The sequence below is a fragment of the Cupressus sempervirens genome, chromosome 3, assembly GCF_028749045.1.
Source record: "Cupressus sempervirens isolate cs-2001-9-10 chromosome 3, ASM2874904v1, whole genome shotgun sequence".
Classification (NCBI taxonomy): domain Eukaryota; kingdom Viridiplantae; phylum Streptophyta; class Pinopsida; order Cupressales; family Cupressaceae; genus Cupressus; species Cupressus sempervirens.
This window is the reverse complement of record NC_143120.1, coordinates 491630938-491657750: the sequence shown is the minus strand read 5'-3', so window position 1 is coordinate 491657750 and position 26813 is coordinate 491630938.

The window sequence follows — 26813 nt, the reverse complement described above, 5'->3', positions numbered from 1 at the left end:
CTCAAATTGGGAAGGAAATTTTGAGTCCCAACAATCCTCATCATCTAATTCATCTTTGATAGAAATATATACCATTTCATCTTCATCATCACTATTAGAATCTTTAGCAATATAACAAGATTTCTTACCTTGGTTTTTGCAGCTTTTGAAATATTTCTTGCCTTGAACTTGCCGAATTTTTTGTCATCTTTACTTTCCTTGCTTGGACACCTTGCAGCAATGTGACCAACTTCTTCACAAGAAAAAAAAATCAATAGAATTTTTCCTTTATATCTACCTATTACTTTTGGTAACCTTGTTGCAAGTAGGGCTTCAATGGCTTCAAGGTCATCATCAAATTCTTCTTCTTCTTCACTATCTGATTGTTTTCCTTTTGAGTTTCCTTCCTTTTTGCCAAGGGTTAGTCTTTCTTTGAATGTTGATTCTGTGTTCTGAGATCTAGGAAGATAGTTATCAAAGTATTCCAACTCAAAATTTGTTAACCTTCCCACTAGTGCATCCAAAGTTATATCATTTTTTGGATCACATCTCATCTCTAGAATAGCTAAAACTCTAATTGCATAAATAGGAACATGAGTTCTTAATACCTTGTCGACTATTGTTGCATCTTCAATTTTTCCTCTTGAAGTTCTAATTGCACTCACACTTGCTTTGATTCTCTCACTATATTTTGCAACTTTCTCATCTTCTCCCATCTTCATTTGATCAAACTAGCCTCTTAAAATTTCTACTTTGGCTCTCCTCCATAGATCTTTTGCAATTGTTCCACATCTCATGAGAAGTAGGAGAATCTTTGACTTCATCAAATTCAACATAATTGAAAGCATAGACAATGTCAATCATTATTGTGTTGTAATTCTTTTTATCTACCATTTGATCCATAGTCAAAGGATCAGGAGGTGACACATATTGATTCTTTAGGAATTTTAGGCTTGTATCTCCAATGGTTCTCAAATGTAGCTTCATGAGATCCTGCCATGCTTTGAAGTTAGATTTTTTCAACTTAAGAATCTCTCTTCTATAAGACATCTTGATCTTTAGCTTAGGTCCTTGAAACCTTTCCTATAAGCACCAAGAGCTCTAGCATCAATTGTTGGAAATATAATAGGAGTAAGTGAGAGGGGAGGGGTGAATTAGATACCACTAAAACAATTCCAAATACCATAAACATCAATACAAACATCCTTTTTAACTCAAAGCTTAGTTAGAACTAGATATTCACTATAACTTAGTTAACAAAGCAATCTTAAGATAATGATGTGTATTAACCTTTAGTAAATTAGTTGTAAAAAGATAAATTAGTAAGAAAATAACATGAATACATGAGACACCAAGATTTAACATAGAAACCCAATTTGGGAAAACCACCAATGCAACTAGTTACAACTTTTCACTCTTATAAAGTGAGCCCTATTAAGAGCCAATCCTATTAAAGGTTACAAAACACACTGTTAGGTGTGACCTTGTTAAAGGATTTATATGATCTTGTTAGGAGTGGCATTATTAGTGGTCTTAAGACACTTCAATCTAGAAATGCTACCTGGTTAGAGGATTTTTAAAATGATTGTTAAGTCAACTTTGTTAATTTTGTCACTACTACAATTTTTAGAGAGTAACAATGTTTGACCTGATTTATGAAGGAACTAAATTTTAGATTCATATCACTATTCTGGCTTATCCTCTAGACCCTCCTTGATTAGAACATTCTATGCAACTCCTTGGATACTCTTCTCTAAATCAGATATCCTTCTTTATTCACATATTATCTTCTTCTCTACTTTCTCATATTTTAATCCACATCTTGACCTTTCATATTTATGAAATCCAATGTCAAGTTGGCTTGAATATGCTTTCAAATAAACAAATAATATCCACTTAGTCAACTTGCATAAACCAACTAATAGATAAAACTAATATATTGAAACTCGGTTAAACCTAGGTCACTCAATCATCAATAAGTTTCTTGGTAACCAACCTAACTCAATTTATATTGAACTCCTTTGGTAACTAACTTGACTCAATTTACATAAGAATCCTAAACTTGAATCTTCTGAACTTATGCTTGGCTGATACTAGATTCTTCTAAACTCAGTTCCAACTGGCAGTGCTTGGTTAGAGTATAACATTTGTGTAACATCAATGACAATATACAATTATATAATTTTTATCAACAGGTACCCACAAGATTATCCACTAAAAAAAAGTCATGTTAAGGATATTGATCCTATTAGGAGTCTATGAATTACATATAGTGTCTTGGTCCTTGTTAGAGGACTAGACCCTATTAAAATCCTCAACCCTGTTAGGAGTTGATATTACAATTATAACTATATGCAAGAAGATCCCACTTCCCTAACATGCAATTATACAATATAGTACATTTATACAAAAGAGATAGATACAAAAAAATCTTTATTAGTAACTACCTTACTTCACATAGCCTAATTTGACATCACACTTTGCATCACAAACTTCTCATATAAGTGTTACAATTCTTTAAAATAACTAAGAGGAGGGGGGTGAATCAGTTATCCAAGGTCCAAATGCCCTAATAATACTTTTTCACTACTTTTAATGAATCCATACACTTTTCATCCATCCAAACTTAAATCAACCATATTAGCAAGTTACAGTAAATCAACATGCAGAGATAAAACATGCAAGATCAACACATGACACAATGATTTACGTGGAAACCCAATTTGGGAAAAACCACCAGTAACATGCTACTTGATTTTCACTCTTCTAAAGTGATGCCTTGTTAAAAGCCTGCCCTGTTAAAGGCTTACAACACACTGTTAAATGTGACCTTGTTAGAGGATTTCACCAAACTATTAGGAATGGGCCTGGTTAAAGGACTTTAAAAAATTCACTTGGAATGTCACCCTATTAAAGGATTTACCTCATGGCTATTAAACCAACCTAATTCCATAGGATTTAAATTAACTGTTACAATTGCTAGAGAGTAACGATAATGGCTTTTTGATCTGATATAACTTACAACATACTTTGCATATTTCAGATCACACTTTCAGTTCAATCATTTTGCTTGGCTTTAATCACTTCAGCTCTGACTACTTGTCTTCCTCTCAAGCTTCGTTTCCTTGAGTCTTCTTACTCATCATACCAATGCATCCATATCTGGGGTCTTCTTATTGAAACAGAGTAACTATGCTCTCTTTCTCCTTAACTCCTCCTTCAGCACTTTATGCTTTCATGCTTGACCGCCTCTCTCTTTTTTTCATGAACTTATGACTCCTTAAATAGAAATTTGATTTGCCTTTTTTGCTCAATTCTCCCTCTCCAATTTTGGGGTTTCAAATGGATTAGGTAGGATACAATGTATCTACCCCATATCTTGCTCTTATCTAGAAACTTCGTCTAGAGTATAGTTGTATCTTCAAAAACATTCTACATGGTGTTCTGTGCCACCAACTCATCATTCTTATCTTCTATTTAATTCACAAAATTCTAGATAACAACCTTGTAGGCTTAGATCTGGCAAATCTTCAATTTTCAAAATAATGCAGCAACTTGGCATTATTGGTTTACTGATGCTCGACACCTCTGTGTTACTTGGCACTATTGGTTTACTGGTGGTCGACATCTCTGTGTTACTCGGCACTTATATCTGCTTGGCACTTGTATTAGCTTGGCACTTGTATTTGCTCAGCACTTGTATTTTCTCGGCACTTGTATTTTCTCAGCACTTGTATTTGCTCGGCACCTGAAGTTGAACTTGCTCAGCTTCAACTAGAAATCTGTTTGGCACCTACTAGCTTGCTTAGCATCCTCTCTCTAATGAACTTAGTTGGGATTTACAAAAGACTTAGTTAAAACCTTACATCTTTGATATGTTTTAGTGTGCCCATTCTCTGTGTCTTATAGTATGTCATCAAATACACTTTTTCATCAATGGCTTAGCTGATCCTTGTACTTCATTACAACATCATAACTTCAACCTTTTCTCATGGTGTTCTAGTTACATCTTATTGATTGCCTCCTCCTTGTCAATCAACTAATTGATAGTATTTGGATCACTAAAGCAATTGTCATTCCTGCAAGTAGCAAGTTTGACATCAATGACAAAACAATGATTGAGAACATTCTTATACCCATTCCATATACAATTTCCCTCATGATCTTGTCAATCATTTCCAACAATCTCCCTCTTTGGCATTGATGGAAAACCAAACTGATCAATTGATCAACTTAGTTACCACCAAGATTATATACATTGTCTTACATTGTCTACTACTTTTCTTGGCTACTACATCTTTACTACTGATCTCATATATCTCCCTCTTATATATATATATATATATATATATATATATATATATATATATATATATATATATATATATATATATATATATATATATATATATATATATATATCTTCCTCTTGCTTTGTATTGATCAGGTTTCTGCATATTTCTCCCTCTTTGACATAAATGCCAAAGATGTAGTATCTTTATCATGCAAAATATAAGCTTTGGCTTATTGATGTCTTCTCCCTCTGTCACCATGCTTGTGACTGATTTGGAGTTTCTACTCCTGTTGTCATCCTCTACATCAATCTGTTGATATTTCAATGATTTATTGTTGTTGATGCAGGGCAGCTTCCTTGTTATTTTATACTACTTGAGTTAGGGGTATTACCCCCAACTTGCCTCTAAGATATTCATAAGCATCCTTGGGCAATGGTTTGGTGAAGATATTTGTAGTTTGTTCCTTTGTGTGAATGTATTCCAACTTCACTTGTTTGCCTTTTACCAATTCTTTGACATAGTGATACTTGATTGCAATGTGCTTGGTTTTTGCATGCATTACTGGATTTTTGGATATGTTTATAGCACTTGTATTATCACAATACAATATCACAGGTTTTGTTACCTCTTTTTTCATTCCTGTCAATAGATGTGTGAGCCACACAATGTTTGTGCAATTGACTGCTGCTGCCACATATTTTGATTCTGCAGTGGACTGGGATGTGCATGTTTGTTTCTTGCTAGTCCAGGTAACTAGCCTTTTGCCTAAAAATAATGCATCTCCACTTGTGCTTTTTCTATCATCAATGTTGCCTCCCCAATCTGCATCTATATATGCATTGAGCTCAAACTTTCCATTTTTTTTTGTAATATAGACCAAAGTTATCAATTCCTTTAAGATACCTCATTATTCTTTTTACTGCTATGAGATGATTTTCTTTAGCATTAGCAGAGAATCTAGCCACTATTCTAACTGCTAAAGCTATGTCTAGTCTACTATGTACAACATATTGTAGTTTTCCAATCATGGATCTGTACATTGTTTGATTGACTTCAGCCGATTCATCATTTTTGGATAGTTTTTTTCCTATTGCCATTGGTGTGCTGACTGGTTTGGACTTCTCCAATCCAAACATTTTAAGAATCTCTTTGATGTACTTTGATTGTGTCACAAATATACCATTTTTGAGTTGATGTACTTGCAATCCAACAAAAAATTTGATCTCACCAAACATAGACATCTAAAATTCATGTTTCATTTTGTTAGCAAAGCCTTTGCAAAGCACTTCCTTTCCTCCAAACACTATGTCATCCACAAAGATTTCAGATATAATAATATCCTTACCTTCTTCTGCTTTGATGTATATGTTGTTGTTATCATCAGTTCTTTCAAATCCTATTTGCACTAGATACTTGTGAAGTCTCTCATACCATGCTCTAGGTGCTTGTTTCAAACCATAGAGTGCTTTATGTATCTTACAAACCATATCCATATTGTTCTCATCAACAAATCCTTCTAGTTGTTCAATGTAGACTTCTTCTTCTAGTATAACATTTTAAAAAGAAGACTTTACATCCATCTGATAGACTTTAAAATCTTTATATGCAGCATATGTAAGTAAAGTTCTTACTCCTTCCATTCTAGCAATAGGCGCAAATGTTTTCCCATAGTATAGTCCTTCTTCTTGAACATAACCCTTGCATACTAGGCTAGCTTTGTTTCTGGTAATCTCACCATTCTCATCTAGCTTGTTTCTAAATACCCACTTGGTGCCAATCACATTCTTGTCAACTAGTCTGGGAACCAAACTCCAAGTTTTGTTTTTCTTTATTTAATCAATCTCTTCTTCCATAGCTTTGTACCAGTCATCATCTTGTAATGCACCATATACTGTCTTAGGTTCAAGTTTTCTAATCAGACATGATTCATGTCTCAGTCTATTCCTTGTCATTGGTCTTGCATCTTTGTCACCAATTATCTGTTCAGCAGGGTGATGTCTTTTCACATATTTGGATAATCTTGGCTCTGTGCTTGTTTCCATGTTTGATCTTTCAAATTCAGGATCACTATGCACTTCATTGTCAAGATGTTCTTCATCTATTTCATGTGTACTATCTTTAGAGTTAGATTGTGCATTTTCTTCATTTTGCAACTCGACTTCTAAATGCAACTCGGCATTCACTGGTTGTGACTCGGCTGAAACTAAAATTTGTTGTTGAGTTTCAATTTGATTGACATTATCCTTGCCAACAGGCATTCCATCATAAGAATACACAAAGGTTCTCTACTCTTCCATTTTCTTTAGTTCTTCAACTTGGACTTTTGTGTGCTCATCAAAGTTTACATTTTCACTTTCCATAATTTTGTTAGTATTAGTATTCAAACACTTGTATGCCTTACTTCTAGTGGAGTAACCAAGAAATATGCCTTCATCACTTTTTGCATCAAATTTTCCATTTCTAGCATCTTTAAGGATAAAGCATTTGCAACCAAACACTTTGAGATGTTTTACATTGGGTGAGGGACCATACCATAATTCAAAAGCTATTGTATTTGTACCTTTCTTGACTTGTACTCGGTTCAGTGTATGAATAGCTACACTTACAACTTCTCTTTAGTATTTTAGAGCAATAGTCTTTTCCATCATTAATGTTTTGGCACAGTCAATCACAAATCTATTTCTTCTTTCAGCAATTCCATTCTGTGGGAGAGTTCTAAGAGCTAACATTTTTCTTTTGATTCCTTTATCATTACAAAATATCTCGAATTCATTGGATGTGAATTCACCACCTTTGTTTGATCTTAGGCATTTCAAGCTCTTTCCTGTTTCCTTTTTAACTCTAGCCACATACCACTTAAACATTTGAAAAGCATTAGATTTTTGTTTTAAGAATATTACAGTCATCATCTTGGAATAGTCATCAACAAAAAACATTATGTATTTATCTCCTCTATAGCTTTGTACTTCTATTGGACCACATAAGTCAATATGAACTAACTCATGTACTTCTTTAGATGTATAGTTTTTGCTTTTGTAACTTGACTTTGTCATCTTTCCTAGCTGACATTGTTTTCACATGATATTATTAGGCTTCTTCAATTTTGGTAAACCTCTAACTTTCTTCATTTTACTGATATTGACTAGATTTTCAAAGTTGACATGACATAGCCTTCTATGCCATAACCATTCATCATCAAATTTTGCAATAAAATAAGAAACATCATCCATATCAAGGTAAAATAGATTACTTCTTGTTTGATCTCCTTTTCCTATCAATTTACCATCAATATCATAGATTTTTGTAGTTTTGTTTCCAAATTCTACTTTGCACCCTACATTACCTAACTGTGAGACACTCAGCAAATTATAGTTTAATCCTTCAACATAGTATGCATTATCATATGAAATTTTCTCTATGAGCTTAATGGAACCTTTTCCTTTGATTTGACATGGAGCATCATTACCAAATCTAACACTATTTCTATCATACTGAGTAAAGTTAACAAACTTACTTTTGTCTCCTGTCATGTGATGTGAGCATCCATTGTCTATGATCCACCTGTCATCCTTGTTCATACATGTTACCAGTGTTGTAGGCTCTTCTTCATTAGATTGATCCTTCATGGCTACACAAACAACTTCATCATCATTATCATCAGAATTTTCTTCAACAATATAACACTTCTTGCCTTTTTCTTTGTAATCTCTCTTGTCATCATCTCTTTTGAATTTGTTTTTGTTTCCTTCCTTGTAATCCTTTTTCTGTGTACACCTGGCAGCAATATGACCTACTTCATTGCAATTGAAATAAATGATAGGCATCTTACCTTTGAATTTTCCTTTACCTCTGTGAAATCTTCTAGCAAGCAATGCTTCTAATTGTTCCACATCTTCCTCATCAGTGCTATTCTCACTGGATACATATTTCATTTTTCTTCCTTTCATTGATTTTACCTATTCAACATCTTTTAGTGATAGCTTGGCCTTGAAAGTAGATTCAAAATTCTCAGGTTTGTAGTTGTCAAAATTAGATAACTCAAATGCAGTGAGTCTACCCACTATACCTCCAAAACTTAGATTGTTTCTTGGTACACATATTAGCTCTTGTATTGCTGATACTCTAATAGCATAGATAGGGAGCAAGGTTCTTAAGAACTTACTATTAACAGTATCTTCATCCAATTGACCACTCAAACATCTTATTGCACTCACCACTTCCTTTATTCTTGTGCCATACTGAGCAGCATTCTCATTTTCCTCCATTTTCATATTATCAAACTTTCCTCTGAGACTTTCTCTTTTTGCTCTTTGTACATTCTGATCTCCTCCATAGATGTCTGATAGGGCTTTCCACATTTTGAATGTAGTGTCACATCCTTTGATATCATCAAATTCAGCATAGTTGAGTGCAGAAGCAATCTCCAACATTGTCTGATTGTGTTCCTGTTTGTTTTTCATATCTTCTGCAATAAGAGTACCAGTTGGATCAACATGTTCAATAACAATTGAACTTTGGGCATAATCTCCTATGGATCCAACATGTAGCTTCATCAAACTTTTCCATGCAAAAAATTTGTCTTTGTTGAGCTTGGGAACTTCTCTCTTAGGCATTTTGATCTTTTTTGCTTATAATCCCTTTAAACTAAATCAGTAGTATAGCTCTGATACCAATTGTTAGAATTCTTTAGAATAACTGAGAGGGGGGGTGGATCAGTTATCCAAGGTCCAAATGCCCTAATAATACCTTTTCACTACTTTAAATGAATCCATACACTTTCCATCCATCCAAACTTAAATCAACCATATTAGCAAGTTACAGTAAATCAACATGCAAAGATAAAACATGCAAGATCAACACATGACACAATGATTTACGTGGAAACCCAATTTGGGAAAAACCACCAATAACATGCTACTTGATTTTCACTCTTCTAAAGTGATGCCCTGTTAAAAGCCTACCCTATTAAAGGCTTACAACACACTGTTAAATGTGACCTTGTTAGAGGATTTCACCAAACTGTTAGGAATGGGCCTGGTTAAAGGACTTTAGAACATTCACTTGGCATGTCACACTGTATAAGGATTTACCTCATGGCTATTAAACCAACCTAAGTCCATAGGATTTAAACTAACTATTACAATTGCTAGAGAGTAAGGATAATGGCTTTTTGATCTGATATAACTTACAACATACTTTGCAGATTTCAGATCACACTTTCAGTTCAATCCTTTTGCTTGGCTTTAATCACTTTAGCTCTGACTACTTGTCTTCCTCTCAAGCTTTGTTTTCTTGAGTCTTCTTACTCATCATACCAATGCATCCATATCTGGGGTCTTCTTATTGAAACAGAGTAACTATGCTCTCTTTCTCCTTAGCTCCTCCTTCATCACTTTATGCTTTCATGCTTGACCGCCTCTCTCTTTTTTTCATGAACTTATGACTCCTTAAATAGAAATTTGATTTGCCTTTTTTGCTCAATTCTCCCTCTCCAATTTTAGGGTTTCAAATGGATTAGGTAGGATACAATGTATCTACCTCATATCTTTCTCTTATCTAGAAACTTCATCTACAGTCCAATTGTATCTTCAAAAATGTTCTACATGGTGTTCTGTGCCACCAGCTCATCATTCTTATCTTCCATTTAATTCACAAACTTCTAGATAACAACCTTGTTGGCTTAGATCTGGTGAATCTTTGATTTTTAAAATAATGCAGCAACTTGACATTATTGGTTTACTAATGCTCGACACCTCTGTGTTACTCGGCACTATTGGTTTATTGGTGCTCAGCACCTCTGTGTTACTCGGCACTTATATCTGCTCGACACTTGTATTTGCTCGGCACCTAAAGTTGAACTTGCTCAGCTTAAACTAGGAATCTGTTCGGCACCTACTAGCTTGCTTGGCATCCTCTCTCTAATGAACTTAGTTGGGCTTTACAAAAGACTTACTTAAAACCTTACATCGTTGATATGTTTCAGTGTGCCCATTCTCTGTGTCTTATAGTATGTCATCAAATACACTTTTTCATCAATGGCTTAGCTTATCCTTGTACTTCATTACAACATCATATCTTCAACCTTTTCTCTTAGTGTTCTAGTTACATCGTATTGATTGCCTCCTCCTTGTCAATCAACTAATTGATAGTATTTGGATCACTAAAGTAATTGTCATACCTGCAAGTAGCAAGTTTGACATCAATGACAAAACAATGATTGAGAAAATTCTTATACCAGTTCCATATACAATTTCCCTCATGATCTTGTCAATCATTTCCAACAATAAGTTCAGATGTCAATAATATAGTTTTTGTGTTCATCGTATACTTCACATTCACATATATTACATCTATCACATGTCACACTTACTTCACATAAAGTAGCTCTTTACTTATATCATTTCCTTTCACAAAACTTTGTGGAATCAACTTGATGTAAACACACATTACACTGACTTAGTGTAAACATCTAAGATGTCATCCCTACCAACATAACTAATTATTTCATGACCAAAATAATTCCTTAATACTTTATACCTCTTTTCTTGATGTACTCTATTATGTTGTGCACATTGCCTTTACTGGTGTTTAGCCTATAACTTTGTCTGTACTATCTATACTAACCTCCATATTTAGGTATGACATCATGACACTCTGATATACCTTCCCTTAACTTCACACATGATAAATATCTCTGTAGCTTTCTCCATACCAGAAAAAATCTTTGCACTACTAGTAAAATTGTCTAACACTTAGACAATTTTCTATCTTTTACTGTAGAATCTCTAGCAGTATATATTGTCCTTACATCCTCAAATCTATGTTGCCATAAATAAAAACCCTAACTAAACTTATCTATATATATTTCCAAAAATTTCCCTCTTGGGCATCGAAGGCAACATATGGTAAAATTGGCTAAGCCCCAAAATGTTATACAAAATAACAATAAACACAAAAAGAAAACTTCTCAAAAATTGGCCTTCAAAACTTTAAGATTTTATTCATGTCTTGATGGATTATTACATATTTGGATCACTACATATCAAATGTCCATCCTTCCTTATCTATCCTTTTAAAATGATTTCCTATATACATAGCTAAGCTCCCCCTTACATATGTATACAATTTTCTTACATTCTTCTCCCCCTTTGACATCAATGACAAAGGTGTCAAAATCTATTTACATGTCAAAAAGAAAATGTGTTCCATTACCTCTTCTTAGGTTGATAAGCAAGAAATACAATCACCAAAACTAAATGCAAGACTCTTCATATTCGTTTCCCATGAGTCCTTCACTCCTTTTGAAATGTTGAAAAGAGTGTACAAACCATAAGATGCTATCTCTACTGCATTAATATATGAGTACAAAAAATTATCAAAAGATGTTTTAACTGACAAACATTCCTCCAACTGATGTTCTATTGTGCTCAACTTCATAGATATATGTTCTCTCCAAAGTAAGAACCTCTTGGTTACCCTTGATTTCTTTTCTTCAATGAGACTTATCTCATCATGGGCCTTGCTAACTTGTGCTTCAATTGTTTCAATCTAAACACTAGGTTAACTAAGTTGACTTGCCAATGCTTCCACTTCTGTACATTTAGCCTTAAGTTTACTGTCAATGTCTTCTGTGAAGCTAAAAGACATTGTACACTTTACACATAGAGCTTTTCCTTCAAGCTTGTACTTCCTTAAATGACTTGATGCAAGCATCGAGGGTAAAAAAGGCATTTCTTATGTTTTGACAAATAGTGTCAAAAATCTATGCATCATGCTTTGCCTAAGATTTTGTTATTGCAACCTCTAAAAAACTTTTGAATTCAGCATTAAATGCTTGAGTCAAAACTTTTTCTCTATCCTCAAGGTTAGGATCAAGAGATTTTACTGTCATAACTCCTTGCAACTTGTTAGTGACTTCCATTAGAGTCTTCTGTAAAATATTCACCTATTTTTTATTATTGATTATTTTGTTGAGGGATGATATCAATTATGTCTGATCATCATCATTGAAACGTGTAAGAGCATCAAGGCTAAGAGATGTGTTGGGTGTACTAGGCTTCTCATCCTTTTTTTATCCCTTTTTCCTCTGTTCCTCATCCTCTTTCTCCTTCTCATCTTCCTTCCTTTTTATTTCTTCATCCTTTTTCTTCTTCTCCTCTTCTTCTTCCTGCTTTTTCTTTTCTTCAGCTTCCTCCTTCATCTTCTTCTCTTCTTTTGCCTTCCTTATTTTCTCTTCTTGATCTTTCCTCTTCCTTTCCTCTTCTTGCTTCTTTGTCTCCTTTCTTTCTCCTCTTCTTGTTTCTTTTCATCTTCTTCTTTATGTCTCTTGTTTCTTTCTTCTTCTTTGTTTTCATCTGGTTTCCTCTTTTTTGTTTGGCCTTAGTCTTCCTCTTCTCTTCCTCCTTATTAGAACTAAAGTATTCAATGATATTGCCAACAACAGCTGGCCCAAGATCCTTGAAAGCATCTTATGTGATGTTTATTGTTTCACTTGTAGTACTAATTTGCATTGTATATGCTCCAATGGAGATCTGCAAAGATAGATCTGCCATCTATGTGTCCTTAGCCTCCACTATTGATGCTAGTGGAGTACTTGTTTCAACAGATATAGGGCTTACTCCCCAAAACTTTGTGCTATCTTCCTTTGGTACAGAAGTCATATATTTGATTATGGCTTCTTCTATCTATTTTTTCACTTCTTCAAGTTTCATCCCATAAAAATAATATGTTTTCTTTTGTTTCTTAGTAAGGGATTGTTAGAAACAATAGTCCAACAAGATAACTAAAAGGGTGGGGGGGGGGGGGGAGGTTGAATTAGTTATCCAACAATTAAAACATTTATCTTCTTTAAACAAACTCAACCATTCAACCAAAGTAAACAACAACTTAATAAGATGCACATAGACAATTACACCAAAGATGCTAACTAGGGAAACCCTTGTTCAGAGGGAAAACTTCAGTGGGAATGATGCCCACAAGATGATGTACTAATATAAATATTTCTTATTAGAGGATGGACCCTGTTAGGAGTGTATTACAATATTCAGTAGATAGAGTCCCTATTAGGAGAATTTAAATCCCTATTAGGAGATTTCAACCCTATTAGGAGTTGTAGTATAATGTATGCAAGAAGAACCCACTACTAAAACATGCAATTTACTGTTATGTTCTTCTTTCCTTTGTTCTTTCAATTTAACCAAACACTTATAGACCATCTAGACCAGGTCATGAACCTCAAATCCAAATATCAAACCTTGGATCACTCAAAAAAACCTCGGTAATGAAGTTTCCTTCACTTCTACTCTACTCTACTCAATTTCACATTCTGGTCTCTTTGCTTCTTATAATCACTTCTCATTAATTTTTCAAGATAAAGGAAAATTTTATTCCTTTATAATAATTCCATAAAACAATTCCCTAAGTTGGTTGTTAGACCTTCTCAATTAATCATTATAGGACCACAATAGGAACACGTTACACCTAGCAATAACATCAATCTTTCACCTTGCAACTTGAATCAATTTTTGTTCATGAAATATTATCATGAGAAAACTTAGACATGTCATCACCAACATGTCTTCTACACATCCTCAACCTTTATTCTAAGAATAACAACTTTGCTAAGAGATATAGCAAGTTTACCAAAATATACCTCTGTATACTCTATCTAAGAAAAAACATCACCACAACTTACATAACTTCTTCCAAACTTATCATTTCTTCATCCAATATCAATTGCATATATTAGATACTCAGACATATCTCTCATAACCATAGATAAGTAGAATACTCAACTAGTTGTCTATATCAACTTGATCTTTCTATTATTCTTCTGTCAAATACCATAGCAAACTGCTATGTTAACTTCAATGAAAAACTCAATCATGAATGTAGCATATCTACAATGCTCCCCCATAGGAATATCATCAACATTCATGCTTCAACAATCTCTCAATGGGGCTCAATTCCCTTCAAAATGTCTTGTAAGTCTTCATCATTATTAACTTTGTAAAGCTTTTTACCGTGTTTTCTCTTATCTTCTTATCTTCTCCAATGACTCTTCTTCTCCTAGTAATCAATCTATTATACAAATCCTCTAGAACGAGTCTCTAAACATGTTTAAATATTTTATTCTTAAAAATCATATTTCTTACTACTAAATTTTCTAATTGGATTCTATCTATATTACTATACATGCTATAAAAATTATTCAACTGAATGAAATTATTATCATTTATTGTTTTCATGTTCAAGTTCTCTACCTTTGGCTTCCAAGGCTTTGTTTCCATGGTTTTCCTTGCTTCGCCAGCTACCTATTCAATAGGTTTTTCTTCTTTCAAAATGTCTTGCAAGTCTTCATCATTATTAACTTTGCAAAGCTTTTTACCATGTTTTCTATAATCTTCTTATCTTCTCCAATGACTCTTCTTCTCCTATTAATCAATCTATTATACAAATCCTCTAGAATGCATCTTTTAACATCTTCAAATATTTTATTCTTAAGAATCATATTTCTTACTAATGCATTTTCTAATTGGATTCTATCCTTATTACTATACATGCTATAAAAATTATTCAACTGAATGAAATTATTATCATTTATGATTTTCATGTTCAAGCTCTCTACCTTTGGCTTCCAAGGATTTGTTCCCTTGGTTTTCCTTGCTTTTCCAACTACCTATTCAATAGGTTTTTCTTCTTCATTAGATTCAATCATTTGAAGTGTCTTTCTCTTCTTTCCAGGGCCACTAAATAATGTCTTGGTCATTTTCTTACTAGGTGATTCAGCTTCTTGCTTCACCTTAGTTAGTCTCTCTGACTTTCTCCTATATGGAGGAGTAGATGATTTATCTTCAATAATCTATACCTCCTCTTCATCAATTTTCTTCAAGGGTTGTACAACAATAGTTTGTATTGAGCAACTATGGCATAGGGAGAAGTAGGTATCTATGATGTAGATCCTATTACTGTCACTCCCTCTAAAGTTGTTGCTCTGGCAATAGGAGTAGTTGCCAATACCTTAGATTTTATGCTAACCTTCATCTCCAAAGCTATACCCTTAATATCTTTGATCTTTTCAACACAAGTATTGATGTAGAGCCTCACCTTGTTAAACTTAGGAGGAAATAAATCACTCAACTAAGTCTACATCAAGGGGTTCATACACCTTAAAGATTGATTATTCCATTTAACTCAGAATGATATCTAGCTGATTCTCTTAGTGCCAACTAATGGAATGACATGTGATAGGAACTTCTTCAACCTCCTATAGCAATGTTAGATTTTTCTTGTGTATTCTTAATGTAAATTGACCAAACTCTTTCTTATTACAATTGAAATACATTGATAACATTAATCAACTTTGAATCTAAAATTAGGAAACAAACCAATTATTACCAACCCATCAACCAATATTAATTAGCTCTGTAGCATATACCACCTTTTGACATGCATGATGTTTAGAACATGATAACAGACAAATCATCAAACATGAAATTCTCTATAATTAACCAAATATGTAACTTCATTATTCAAATACAAATAGAAACAAACCAATAAGTAAACACACAAAAAAAAACATGGAAATATAATACACAACCCCTCTATGATCCTAGGAAATAGATCATAGAGAGTATAGAAGACTCCCATCTCTATCAGAACTCTCAAAACAATAGAAATTTACATTTGATGGCTCAGAAATCTAATTTTGTGTAATAAAATGAAAAACTCAAATGCTTAGTTTAGATTCAAAAATAGATCAATACATTGTTATTCTATAACAAGCTAATCAATATGATTTTAGAATTTAGAGTATCAATTTAGGAAAGAAAATAAGGAAAAACATACATTAAAATTGCAAACTCACAAAATCAGAAAAAAAAAAAAAAAAAATTAAAAGTCTTTCTATTCTCCTCTATTGTATCTGATCTCATTCGGTTACATAATGTTATGTTTCAATACTTTCCCATCTCTGAGGTTGGGAAGATGAAACATTAATACAAAAACAAGAAAAAATTTTTTGAATCATGAAAGGATCAGTCAGACATCAAAATCTGCTACCGACCTTTTCTAGTTGTTTAAAGTTTCCTATAGCCATTGATTCTCTAGTTGGCTTAATTATTTAAAACACACACAAACACACTAAAAGAAAAATGACTCAACCTAAAATGAAAATTAAATTTTTCCTAAGTGGCTATAATTGGAGAGCTTATAGGATCACTATCCCATTTATGCCACCACATCGTAGGACTTTATTACGAACATCAAAATTTAAAACACACTTAAAATGTGACATCAACTTTCTTCATAGTTACTGCACTTTCTGTAGCATCATCTTTGTTATGTCTTCCTGGTGCACAATTCTAAATTATTCTCTCATCCTTGTTTGTTCCTCTAGCATATTTAATCATGTTAGTTCCTATAGCATAATCTATCTAGTCTACTCCTGTAGCGTACTTCCCTGTGGAATGAATCTCAAGTCCACTTGAGATGAGGTGTTGTAGTGGTGAACCATGTTTTTGATTTGTTTCTCATCCATCCAAATAGCTTTTGTTGTAGGTTTTTTCTTCCATTTGACTAAATATTGAGTGTATTGTCTAATTTGAGTCTTCTTTTTTTATTTATTATCTTCTCCAATTGAGGTGGTGCTGGTTTGGGTATATTTTGCAAAAAATTTGTTACTGAATCTTTATGTGTTGGTTTTGTCTCTAAACTTTTGTATGGTGTGAGATCACAAACATTAAATATTAGGGAGATGCCAATTTCTAGAGATAATTGAACCTTGTATGCATTCTATCCATATGTTTCTAAGATTTGAGAAGGACCAACATTGTTAGGTAATAATTTAGTATGCTTTGTCTGAGGTAGTCTCTCTTTCTTCAGATATGCCCACACTAAATCACCAACATTGAATTTTACTTCTCTTCTTTTCTAATTATAAAATTCTTTGTATTTCTAATTTGAATTTTGTAGTTGCAACTTGACTTGATCTTCAACCTCCTTAATAGCTTTAGCAAATTCTTCACCATTTGAACTACTAGGAAAAGTGTTTGGGAGTTCTCTAAGCTCAAGAACTCACCTTGGGTGTGTACCATACATAATCTAAAATGGAGATTTTCATGTACTTCTATTCACTCTATCATTGTATGAGAATTCAGCTTGAGAAAATATAGAATCTCATTTTTCTCCATGTTGTTTGTTAAGGCATCTTAACAAGTTTTCCAAAGATCTATTGATAACTTTCATTTGGCCATTAGTTTGTGGATGATATGCAGATGAGATAGATAATTTTGTGCAAAGTTTCTTCCAAAGGGTCCTTCAAAAATGACCTACAAATCTGCCATATCTATCTAATACAATATTCAATGGTAATCTAGGAATTCAAACCATCTCTTTGAAGAAGAGATATGCTATGTACGAAGCATCTTTAGTAGATTTGCATGGTAAGAAATGTGCCATTTTGCTAAATATATCTACAACAACAAAAACACTATCATGCTCCTTCTAAGTTCTTGGTAATCCCATAACAAAATCCATACTAATACTTTCCAATGGTCTTAAAGGAATGAGTATAGGCTGATATAATCCAACATTAGTACTTTTCCATTTCTTTTCTAGAAAATGGTGCATTCTTCCACAAATTTTCTCACATCTTTCTATAATTTTGGCCAAAAGTAATATCTATAAACCAACTCTAAAGTCTTATCTAGTCCAAAGTGACTAGATAATGCTCCATTATGTTTTTCTTGTATGATGTTATCTCTTATTGAGCATTTTGGTATGCAAAGTTGTCCTCCTTTGAATAGAAATGCTTCTTGAATCAAAAAATTTGCATACTCATGATTGTACCTATCATCCAGATTAGTACATGTTTGATAAATTTCTTTGAAATCAGCATCATTATCATATATTTCTTTCAAATTTGAAACTCCTATAGTTTTCAATTGAATTCATGATGTAGTCTAACCTCTTCTACTTAAAGCATCAACAACTTTATTTGCAACTCCCTTTTTATGCTTTATAGAAAAAGTAAAACCTTGTAATGTCTCCACCCATTTCATATGTCTATGATTTAGTTTCTCTTGATTGTTTAGAACTAAGGGCCTACTTATCTGTGTATACAATGAATTCTTTGGGCAGAAAATAGTGTCTCCATTTCTTAAGGGATTGGACAAGGGAATACATTTCCAAATCATATGTAGAATATTTATGCTTAGCTTCATTAGGTTTCTCATTAAATAAGTCTATAGGTCTACCCTCTTGAATAAGTACACTTCTTATTTCTATGTTGCTTGCATCACATTCTATTTGAAAAACCTTACTAAAATTAGGAAATGTGAGGATAGATTGTTGAGCTACTTTTTTCTTAAGAAGTTCAAAGGCTTCACTAGCTTCTATTGTCCAAACAAATTTATATTTCTATCCTCCTTTTATAGTATTCAAAATTGGTGCACAAATCAAGCTGAAATTCCTAATAAACATTTTGTATAAGGTGTCTAAACCATGAAAACTTCTAACTTCTACAATAGTCTTAGGAATTGGCCATAAAAGAATTGCACTTACCTTATCTCGATCCATCTTGAGTATTCCTTTTCATATTACAAATCTAAGGTATGACAACTCTTCTTGCATGAAACTACATTTCTCCAAATTGATCATCAACATTTCTTCTTGTAGCCGCCTTAACAGCAAATCTAGATATTTCAAATGTTCCTCCTTTGTGTTGCTAAAAACTAAAATATCATCTAAATATACTATCATAAACTTTGTTGCAAAATCTTTGAGAACTTCATTCATGAGTCTCTTAAATGTACTAGGAGTGTTAGACAATTCAAATGGCATTACCTTCTATTTATATAATCCCTCATTTGTTTTGAATGTTATTTTCCATTCATCTCCTAGCCTAATTCTTTTTTGATGTTATCCACTTTTTAAATCAATTTTTGATAAGTATCTTACTTTACCCAAACAATCAAGTAAATCTTCTATCTTGGGCATTGGAAATCTGTACCTTATGGTGATTTTATTCAGTGCTCTTGAATCTTTGCAAAGCCTTCACGTTCCCTATTTCTTTGATGCTAGGACTGCAGGTACTGCACATAGAGTTAGAATCTTTCTAGTCAAACCCACTTCAATTAATTCTTCAAATTTCCTTGCCATTTCTTCATTTTGTTTTGGTGTTAGCTTGTATGTAGCCTTGTTGGGTAATGTTGAACTTGGTATGGGATCAATGTAATGACTAATTTCTCACATAGGTGGGAGACTTCTTGACATTCCATCAACTATGATTTCCATGTACTTTTCTAGAATTGGTTTAAATTTTGCCACTACTTTTTGTGTCTTCTTTTTACCACTTCCACTTTCAAGTTTGAATTTTCCATTTCTAGTTTTTCTTCCTCAATCTAATTTTCAGCATTCTCCTCTAATTTATCTTTGAGTACGGGAATCAATGCAAAGAATGGACACTTCTTTCCTTTAACTTCCTTTAGAAATTATTTCTTACCCATTACCATGATCTTAACTTCTATAGCTTTTGCTTCTTCTTAGCTTGGTTTGGTTAGGGGCATTATTTTAATCACCTTTCCATTCTTTGTAATGGTGTATGTGTTCTTTACTCCGTCATGTTGTGCCTTGAGATCATATTGCCATGGCCTAACAAAAAGTAAGTGGCATGCATACATATTAACAATATCAAACAACAATATGTCTTTGTATGCTCCAATCTGAAATTCCACCCAAGCTTGTTCTTCCACTATAGTTTGTTGTCCTTTATTAAGCCAAGACACTTTGTAAGGATACAAGTGATGTATTCTTGGTAATTTTAACTTCTCCACCATTTCAAGAGCTACAAAATTTTCTATGAAACTAGAGTCTACCAACACCTTGCAAACTTTTCCTCCAGACTTACAAGTTGTTTTGAAAATAGATTTCCTCTGTGGTGGTTCTTATTTTATAGGGATCTTCAGAAGTGTTCTTCTCATCATAAGGGATTCTCCTCTTTCTCGATAACCATAAGTGTCTAAATCATTTTGTGAATTAGCTTCTTGTGCAAGGTGTATTCTCCTTTCTCCATGAGTACTAGAGGTTGCCTTTGCTGGACATTTGTGTGCCATGTGACCTTCTTGGTTACAATTATAACATCTTATTGTTCCATACATTCTTCCTAGTGGTCTTCCTCTAAAATTTGGTCTTCTACCTCTAAAACTTCCTCTAAAATTATCAAACCTGGTCATTTCATTATGTGTCTAGGTTTGTGGCTGAAAGTTTGGGGTTCTCCCTCTAAATGTCCCTCTTCATTTGAATGATTGTCTTCCTCTACTTCTGTTGTTATTCTCCTGTCTTCTCTTAATTTTCTCCTCCACTTTAAAATATAGTTGATAACTGTAAGAATTTGGCTTAGGCTAGAATTCACCCAAGAACTAAAGAACTCAACACAAGCACACAGTACACCAAAATAGACAAAGTATGATTAGAATGATGATATTCATTCAATAATTGGATTGAGAGTACACTAGGAGTGCCTAAATATAAAGGCCTCAGGAGAGCTTCTAGAATGCATAGAACTCAGCATCATGATATGTCATACAACAAGGCACATGTCCACCAGATATGGATTATCCTCCATTGAGCACAGGATTAAGTGCAATGATGTGAGGATAAGCCTACAACGATGTAGTACGCAAATCAGTGGAGTAGACAACATGTGCTAAATAAGGAGTGCAGATAACTGTGTTGTCAACATGACAACTCAGTGAATGATGCATACTCCCATTTTGTAGACACCATGTGCATAATTGGAGTTGCATAACTCAATGAGAGTATACAAACTCCAAAGTGTCTCACCTAAAATAATAATAAAATAATGCAAAATAATTAAATAATGCATTAACCTAAGTAAAACTTAAGTAAGTGTAATAAGTAAATACTTATTTACACCAACACCCCCCCTTAAGTGCAACTTAGGGGAATTCCCTTAAGCTTACAAAATCTAGGATGAAATGCAGTATGGGTCCCGCTACTAGGCCATTTTAGGTACCCATGTACATAATGATATGCAATCTCCCATAAACCAAGGAAAGAGGAAAAACATCATGGGAAAAACCCTCCCCCAAAAAGAGAGATAAAGAGGGATGCATGGATGGATGGAGTAATCAAGACCCCCCCATTACGACATACATCCAATATATACATAAGAGAATGATGAGAAGAGGAAAAGAGATAGGATGGGCTCCCCCCCCCCCCAAAGAAGAATGCCAAATAGTGACTGCTCCAATGAAGAAGTTGATCCAAGACTACAAAATGGTGTTCCTCCCCTTAGGAAGAAACAATGCCAAAGGTACAAATGAGACGCTTCCACTGTGTGTGGAAAGAATCCCATGGATAAGTGATGTCTTTGAAACCTGCTCAACTGAGTGAAGAACTTGTCCCAAAGAGCTATCTGTCTCTACAACTGATGAAAAATCTTGTTGCAACTGTTGATCATAAGTATCCACAATCACTTCAACCTATGAGGATCGATCATGTAGAGAAAAAACAAGAGAGTCTGATGGAACCCTCATGACAGCTGAAAAAGGTAATTTTGCATCATGAAAAAGAGGCAAATCATCAATACTATCTCCTAAATCTGTCACTGAACCTGTATCTAGAAGACTGAATATGCCCTGTTGTTCTAGACCTATCATTGTGGCAATGTATGTATGTGGACTAAACTGATGAAGTGACCTCTCACTGCATCTGTCGATATAACTCCACGTGTCTGAATCTATCGAAGCACTATTTCTAGAATCACTATCACTATCTACACTGTAAGATGTGTGAAGAGGAGTAGAGGATAAGTTGGGTGAACTTTCCTCAAAATGTACTTCCTTCTCCACAAAAATCTTATGAGTCTCTAGATCTAGAAGTCTATATGCCTTCACACTGTCTTCATAACCAATGAAAGTACAAGGCTGAGATGATTGTGCCTTGCATCCCCTGGAAGATCTCTTTGCCCATGCAGGACAACCGAAAACTCTGAAGTGTGTCACAATAGGTTTTCTGCCACACCATGCCTCAAAAGGAGTTTTTCCATCTAAGGTTGGATGAGGAGAATGATTAAGAATGTGAGTGGCACTAGAGATTGCTTCGACTTCTAATGATGTATCTAGAGACTTGGCATGAATCATGCAACTTGCCATAGACTTAAGAGTCCTAATCCTCAAAGATGAAACATCTGTCTTATACGGACTAAATGCTGAAGGAGTTTGAAGATCAATGCCCTCATGTCTGCAAAAGTCTTTAAGTCTTCTATTCACATCCATGTTTGCATTGTCCATGCGGAGTTCTTTGATGGCTTTCCTGGATTTTTGTTCTACATGAGCCTTGAAGTCTAGAAATGTGTCCAACACTTCACCCTTACTATGCAGAAAGTAGACCCAAGTGAACCTTGAAAAGTCATCAACAAAAGTGAATATGTAGCGACCCTGGCCCAATGCAAAAGGACCTGCTAATACCATGTGAACCATTTGTAGAACACTTGTTGCTCTAGAAGACTTCCCTCTCTGTAACTTCCCCTCTAGATGCATATCCACTAAATCTGTTGAACATTTACCCTTAGAAAAGTTGATTTGAGGTGGACCTTTCACCATGTGGTATGTGCAAAGTTGTTGAAGATAGCGATAGTCAAGATGACCATACCGCTCATGCCATAATTGCATGTTTGAATTGGATTGAGATAACAAGGCCTTTGAAGGAGACCTGGGTACAAAATGAGATAAAGAGTACAACCTCTTGTGATCATTCACTTTCCTCACTGCAGCCAAGGAATTGTCTCTAAGACTATGCACCTAAACTGAGTCTGGAAGGAACTTAACTCTATGTCCATCTCCAGAGTGAGTGACTTGGTAGAGTGAGAGGAGATTTGAACTTAGGTTTGGAACATAGAGAACCTCTTAAAACTCTCCATTTTCCATCTCCACATTTCCTTTTCCTTCAACTTCCATTTTGCTATCATTCCCCATGAAGATGTGTGGTACCTTGGACTACTTCATTGAAGAAAAATCCTCCTTTGAAGAACCCATGTGATATGAGGCACTTGAGTCAAATATTCATTCTTTTGAAGAGTTTTCATTTTCCACGAATGTTTTTCCCTTTTCCCTTTGAATCTGAAGATGACCCTTTCTCATTAGGCAATGGAACATTATCTTTCTTCATGATGTTGGTCAATTCATCAATCTTTTTAAGATAACACTCATGCTCTTCATGACCTAGTTTCTTGCAATAAGCATACTTCTTCTTCTCCTTATTGTTGTTGTCCCCTTACTTGTTGGAATTCGAGGACTTGCCTTGTTGATTGGATTGAGGTGTTGTCTTTTCTGCATCCTCTGATTTTCTCTTCCATTTCTTCTTACCCTTTCCTTTATTTGAAGATTGTCCAGCTAAATGTTGAGAACCCTCATTGGCCACCAATGCTTTGGACTGAGGTGTTTTGAGAATCCCCATTGACTTCAACTTCTTTTCTTCATCATCCAACAGTTTTGCATATTCATCAAAAGTGACTTTCTTGTAGGAAGACCCTAAGGTAGTCTTTAAGGTGTTAAAAGAAGATACAAATGTGGAATATTTTGATGGCAGCTTGTTATGTATGAGATAGATCAGTCTTTCATCTTTGATAGAACTCCCACAATCAGTAAGCTTTGTCCTTAATTCATTCACCTTGATGATGAAGTCTTGTATTGAGTCATACGACTTAGGATCTAAGGATACAAGCTCATCTTCAATCTTGAAAACATCCTCTTTAGACACTTTACCACAAAGGCTTTCGAGGGTATCCCAAGCTTCGTTGGATGAAGTACATTTCTTGATTTGATACATGATCTTATCATCTACCCCCAAACATTTATCACCTAGCACTTTCCTATCCATGGCTACCAAATTTGAAATTTCACTTATTAATACATTATCACCTACTGGTTTAAGAAGAGTACCATCTACATATTGGGAAACTCCATTATGTATTAAGTGATACAACATTTTGATTGACCACAAAGCGTAGTTATGAGGAGTTAATTTAGGAAACTTAAAGTTGCCCATAATGCAAAAAATGAAAGAAAAGTGCAGAAAAGAGAGAACACAACACCAAGAATACCCCCCCTTTTTATGAAATCAAGAAACCCCCCCAAAATAGATGCTTTGGGCACTTTATCAGTAGTGAGATTACAATGGGCCACTTGCCAATTTTTGGCCTTCATGAACTTTTGATTTTGGTTGTTACAACTTCTTAATGGAGTACAAAACTGCAACTTTACAAAGTGCTACAAATCTGAAGCATTACAAAGAATACAAAGGCCCTATTACTGAAAGTGACAATTTTGTCCACAAAACCCTACAATCTAATTCCAAATCTAGAAATTAGATGGAAAAATATGCACTTTAAAAAAAAATGGAACCTATTTTTGACTCCAGATGTTCCCGTACGGAGCAGTTGAAGTTGCAAAAATGTAGGATTATGCAGGTACAATCGCCAAAAAATACAATTTTTGAACAATCCATCCACCAAACTAGAAACTAACTGCACCACTGAAAAACTTAGAAAATTTTACCAAATTTCAAAAAAAATTGCACCTAATTTGGAGTCTGAATGTGCAAGTTATAGCCTCCTGAACTCAAACTGCAAAAACCAAAATTGATTTGGAGAGGGGTTGCATCTGTGAACTATGGGGTTAAATTTGATGGTCATACGACCATCACAATAGTTTTAATTTTCCCTAGAATGACATCCAGATGGGCGTCAAATTTAGCAAAAGTAAATTGATGACGTCAGTAGAAATTCAAACCCACTGGATGGCATGGCAACTTACGTGGCATGTCGTACTATAAGGAACGTACAGACTGTTCGATGCAGTAGAGCGCATGGCAACTGATAGGGATGATGATGCAGCACTGACTTGTTTGGTTGGTTGTGTGGGCATGATGATGATGTAGCACTAACTTGGTTGGTTGCGTGGGCAGATGATGTGGAATGTATCCATGTCTACAGGTTTTTATTTGTCTGTGTGTCCTCTAACTACGCGATGAGTTGGTAGACATGTCTGGTCTTTGTGTCCTTACTGCATTAGTGTATGTTGTCCTCGTGGGTGTATGAGATTCCACCACATGTCTAATGACTATGTGGGTAGGAGCTACCAGATTTATTACACATTGCGTGCCAAAGTTGTCTTTCACGTCGTCGCTTGTCTAGGAATTAATTTTGGTGATGGGACATTAGTCCCACATGCACTCTATTTTGGAGAGCACAAGTTTTTAAAAACAACTACCCATAGACTTTAAACGAAATAATAAGCCCGTTGACGGATAAAGGATCTTGCCAGGTGTTGTATCCGATGTCGGATCTATGATGTGCTTGCTGGAAAATTTATTGGTGTGGCTAAGAATTTTTGCAGGGTGTGCAGTACGACCCAGATTGTGGATGGCACCAATTTAATAATGATACCCTATGATTAATGAACCACCAAACCAAATACAGAGCCAAGCCGAGGTGTCATTACCCAGTTCGGCAAAAAATTTTCTCTGCCTGGTTTAAATCCAAAAAATAATAATTTTGAAAATCACCAGAGAAATAATAGATCCAAAAATAATTCCAAAAATGCCAGAGAAATGCAAATAATTTAGATCCAAAAATTAACTAATCAGATCAAATAAACAATCATACCCAATTGCAAATCAGTACCTTTGGGTGCCGATTTGCAAAAAAAAATTGCCTCCTAATCAACTTTCACCCAAGATAGGCAAATTTATAGTTGATCTTCACTAAATCAACACTCTGGACACAATAGCAAGGTCAGATATGGCTCTAGACACTCCTAATTTTTGTGGATCCTTCGGATTCATGTCGAGGTGCTGAAGCATGAACGGTCTTGAATGGCTACATGATGAGAATCCTCCTTAGCTCTGATACCATGTAAGAATTTGGCTTAGGCTAGAATTCACCCAAGAACTAAGGAACTCAACACAAGCACACAGTGGACCAAAATAGACAAAGTATGATCAAAATGACGATATTCATTCAATAATTGGATTGAGAGTACACTAGGAGTGCTTGAATTTAAAGGCCTCAGGAGAGCTTCTAGAATGCATAGAACTCAGCATCATGATATGTCATACAACCAAGCACATGTCCACCAGATATGGATTATCATCCATTGAGTACGGGATTAAGTGCAATGATGTGAGGATAAGCCTACAATGGTGTAGCACGCAAATCAGTGGAGTAGACAACATGTGCTAAATAAAGAGTGTGGATAACTGCGTTGTCAACATGACAACTCAGTGAATGATGCATACTCCTGTGTTGTAGACACCATGTGCATAATTAGAGTTGTGTAACTCAATGAGAGTACACAAACTCCTAAGTGTCTCACCTAAAATAATAATAAAATAATGCAAAATAATTACATAATACATTAACCTAAGTAAAAATTAAGTGTAATAAGTCAATGCTTATTTACACCAACAATAAAATTTAGCTACTATGTTGGGACTCAATGATTGTAACTCCACTTG